Raw genomic sequence first — 5203 nt, 5'->3', positions numbered from 1 at the left:
TTTGCACATTATTTATTTTTATAAATTCAACAAATCTATCTGCACACACAAGGCCATGGTGCCTCCAAGTGCCAAAATAATGAAGCAAGCGCCAACTGAGGGGAAAAAAATCTGTCATAAATAAGGTCGTCCATGCTGGATAACCACTCACACTCAAATTGCAAAAAACTGTGATTTTAAATTAGTTTTTGTTATTCAAAATAGAAGAGGTCCACACAGTTCTCTTTTTGGCCCTTGTATATAGTGCTGCAGGATTTATAAATAAATTTATAAAAAATAAAAATTACTTAAAAATAACTTAGCCCCTATCCAAAGGCTAGTGGATAAGTTATAGATTGCGGGGAGTCCCACACAAACTCCTGAATGGGGCCCCGGCAGTCTGCCGGAAGAGGCCGTTTCGAACCCCAAAGGAAGCTGCGGCCGACAACCCCCTACATGTATCTCTATGGGATACATGTAGGGGGCGTGTCGGCTAGCGCTCCGTGTGGGGGTCGGCACCCCCCCTTCCAGCAGATTGCCGGGGTACCATTCAGGAGATTGCCAGGGATCCCATCGCTCGGACATCCCACAATCTATAACTTATTCCCTATCCTTTGGAAAGGGGATAAGTCATTTTTCACTACAGAACTCCTTCAACATTCCCTAGCTTTACAGGTGACTTCCTACTAGTCACTTGATCAAAAAAAAAAAAAAAATGCATTAAGATGTGTTATCTCACACAAGCCATTACTGTCCCATAGAGGCTGTTGACCTCAGGATTCCAATCCCAGCAGAGGACAAGTTCCTAATATCCTTTCCTGCAGAATATGTTAACCTTTTATGTAAGACCAGTAATAAGCAACCTCCAGCACCTTGGCTGTCTGAGGCTGAACCAATAACTTGGACTGACCAGGAAGGGAATGGTAGGCCCCACTACCAACCTACCTAACAATCCATTAAATCCAGGCCCGTAAACAAGACTTACCAAAGATTCCAGCCAGCTATGTCTAAGGATAGCCATCTACTCCGGATTTCACATGTCTACCCCAGCTCTCCTTGAGATGTAAACTTCTTTATGTCTCAGACATTTTTTGAGGAATCTTGCAGAAATATGGCGATTCTTGACTGTCATTCCTGTTTTTCACAGCCCAAAAATTTAAAAAAGTAATGTCATGGAAACCAGTGAAATGTACACAAACAGAAACAATCCATTTGTCTACATTACACCAGATAAGTCAATATTTACATTTAGGTATACTGTATGGTTCAGTTTCAAGCGGAAACAAACTTGTACATTATACTTATAGGGGGAGATTTATTAAAACCTGTCTAGAGGAAAGTGGCTCAGTTGCCCATAGCAACCAATCAGATTCTTTTATCTTTCATTTTGGAAAAGGCCTCTGAAAAATAAAAGAAGCAATCTGATTGGTTGCTATGGGCAACTCAATAACTTTTCCTCTGGACAGGTTTTAAAAATCTCCCCCATAGTGTGAACCTAACTTTAGTTGAGAATCTTTTATCATTTTGTGTATACAGCTCCTGTTTATTTATGTGTATCTCCATGGGAACAGACTACAACCAAACTCTGTAGTCTGATCCTCTAGTCAATGTCCCTTCCATTGGTCCTCTTTTCCATATTGTACAGATAACCACATGATCAAACTACGTAGGTTTTTTCTGTGGTCTAGATACAAAAGGAGCACGAAGCACTCACCCTGGTATCATGTTCATGCCGTCTTCAATCTTTATTGTAACATCTTCAATTTTCATTCAGAGGGTGCGACAAGCGGCAATAGCCGCTTGTCGCACCGTCTTTATGAAAATTGAAGATGTTGCAATAAAGATTGAAGACGGCATGAACATGATACCAGGGTGAGTGCTTCGTGTTTTTTTGTATCTATAATGCTAGCACCTTATTGTTTCACACATGGGAGCACCCTCTGAAGTTACACGCGAGCCATTGAAGGAGCCGCATGCTAATATTGTATAGCCTTGTTGTGTCATATACCTGGACTATGTTTCCTCTTGATTTTAATAGTTTTTTTGTAGTTTGAAGACACATAGGCCTGTTTAGGTGCTGTATACACAAAACTAGGGGTGTGAATCGGCAAGAATACGCATCACGATACACGTATGACTATACGATATATCCCGATATATCCCGATTCTGTTTACGAGATGATATATCGCGATCAGGGCCGTTTGAAGGAATTTGGGGGCCCCAAGCAAAATGGACATGGAGGCCCCCCCCTCCTTTGATGTTGACGCACGTCACGCTCTAGGGCCGGCGCCGGCCCTTGAATTCTGGGAGCGCAACGTGAGCGAACGTCGATATGACGCACATTAGGTGCAGCAGTGTTCCCCCCACATTAGGTGCAGCAGAGTTCCCCCACATTAGGTAGGCAGTGTTCCCCCCACATTAGGTAGGCAGTGTTCCCCCCACATTAGGTGCAGCAGTGTTCCCTACCCATACCCCCTGTCCAGACCCCCCCCCCCCAGGGCCATTTTTTTGGTGGGGGTTTGACTGCTGAGACCCCCACCGATCACCTCGGTTATAGTGGTTCTCCAGCTGTTGGAAAGCTAAAACTCCCATCATGTCTGGAGAGCCTCTTGCAATGGGAGTTGTAGTTTTGTAACAGCTGAAGAGACACAGATTGGACACAGTTTTACCCATCATCACTGCAGAACTTACAAGTGACTACAGTTCTGATGGGACAGTCAGGAGAATACACAATATCAGTGACCTGAGTGACGTCTTCTGACTTGAGTGATATCTTTTCTGTTATCTTTTCTTCTTCATCTGGTCCAGAGACCAGGTCTTCCTCCAGCTCCATCTTCTCTGCAGAGTCTGACATCCAGGTATCATTGGCTCCTCACTGTCAGCAGATCCTCATCCTCTGCATGAAGACAGTAATCATTATAACCTTGCCAGAAAGTGTAACCTAAATAAAATACTGCCCCACACTGTACCCTGAATATAATACTGCTATACACTGTACCCACTTAATATAATACTGCCCCACACTGTACCCTGAATATAATACTGCCCCACACTGTACCCTGAATATAATACTGCCCCACACTGTACCCTGAGTATAATACTGCCCCACACTGTACCCTGAGTATAATAATGCCCCACACTGTACCCTGAGTATAATAATGCCCCACACTGTACCCTGAGTAAAATACTGCCCACACTGTACCCCAAATAAAATACTGCCCCATACTGTACCCCAAATAAAATACTGCCCCACACTGTACCCTGAATATAATACTGCTATACACTGTACCCACTAAATATAATCCTGCCCCACACTGTACCCTGAATATAATACTGCCCCACAATGTATCCTAAATATAATACTGCTATACACAGTACCCACTAAATATAATACTGCTATTCACTATAATGCTGCCACACACTGTACCCTGAATATAATGCTGCCACACACTGTACCCTGAATATAATGCTGCCTCACACTGTACCTTGAATATAATGCTGCCACACACTGTACCCTGAATATAATACTGCCACACACTGTACCCTGAATATAATGCTGCTCCACACTGTATCCACTGAATACAATACTGCCACACATGCATACACATCATATATACATATACACCCCCTCTTATCCTCTGTGCCCTCATCATCCCCATAACCCCCCCGCCAAACCTCTCCTCATCATTACTATAACTCCCCCCCCCACACCTCTCCTCATCACTATCATAACCAGGGGGGGGTTTATGGGGGGGTGATGAGGAGAGGTGCAGGGGGGGCACCTCTCATGACCCCCATAACACCCCCTGCATCTCTCATGACCCCCATAACACCCCTCCTGCATCTCTCATGACCCCCATAACACCCCCTGCATCTCTCATGACCCCCATAACACCCCCCCTGCATCTCTCATGACCTCCATAACACTTCCCCTGCATCTCTCATGACCTCCATAACATCCCCCCTGCATCTCTCATGACCCCCATAACACCCCCCTGCATCTCTCATGACCCCCATAACACTCCCCTGCATCTCTCATGACCCCCATAACACCCCCCTGCATCTCTCATGACCCCCAAAACACCCCCCCTGCATCTCTCATGACCTCCATAACACCCCCTCTGCATCTCTCATGACCCCCATAACACCCCCTCTGCATCTCTCATGACCCCCATAACACCCCTGCATCTCTCATGACCCCCATAATACCCCCCCTGCATCTCTCATGACCCCCATAACACCCCCCCTGCATCTCTCATGACCCCATAACACCCCCCTGCATCTCTCATGACCCCCATAACACCCCCCTGCATCTCTCATGACCCCCATAACACCCCTGCATCTCTCATGACCCCCATAACACCCCTGCATCTCTCATGACCCCCATAACACCCCTGCATCTCTCATGACCCCCATAACACCCCTGCATCTCTCATGAGCCCCATAACACCCCCCCTGCATCTCTCATGACCCCCATAACACCCCCTGCATCTCTCATGACCCCCATAACACCACCCCCTGCATCTCTCATGACCCCCATAACACCCCTGCATCTCTCATGACCCCATAACACCACCCCCTGCATCTCTCATGACCCCCATAACACCCCTGCATCTCTCATGACCCCCATAACACCCCCCCTGCATCTTTCATGACCCCCATAACACCCCCCTGCATCTCTGCATCTCTCATGACTCCCATAACACCACCCCCTGCATCTCTCATGACCCCATAACACCCCTGCATCTCTCATGACCCCATAACACCCCTGCATCTCTCATGACCCCCATAACACCCCCCCCCACACACACACACACAGACCACACACACAGACCACACACACACACACACACACACAGACCAGACACACACCTCTCATCACCATTGCAGTCCCCTAACCACCATACAATCCTCCCCTCCCGCCCCCCGAGCCAGTTTACTTACCCTGCCAGGGATCGTTGCAGAGGCAGGAGTCTGCTGCTGCTCCTGTCACTGTACGGAGGATGCTGGAGATTGCCGCGGGGACGCAAGCAGGGACAGGTCAGGTGATTGGCGTAGACGTGCGTGCCTGCGCGGGGCACGTGACGTCTTTACTCCAATCATCCCCTGACCTGTCCGGTGCCGGCCCTGCTTTGTTTCTTAAGGGTAATTTTGGTGAAATGTGCGGGCCCCCCGAAGTGCCCCGTCGCTACAGGACGGGCAAGCACCGGCTCTGCTCCGGGC

The sequence above is a fragment of the Hyla sarda genome, chromosome 1 (assembly GCF_029499605.1).
Source record: "Hyla sarda isolate aHylSar1 chromosome 1, aHylSar1.hap1, whole genome shotgun sequence".
Classification (NCBI taxonomy): Eukaryota; Metazoa; Chordata; class Amphibia; order Anura; family Hylidae; genus Hyla; species Hyla sarda.
This window is presented reverse-complemented; position numbering follows the sequence as displayed.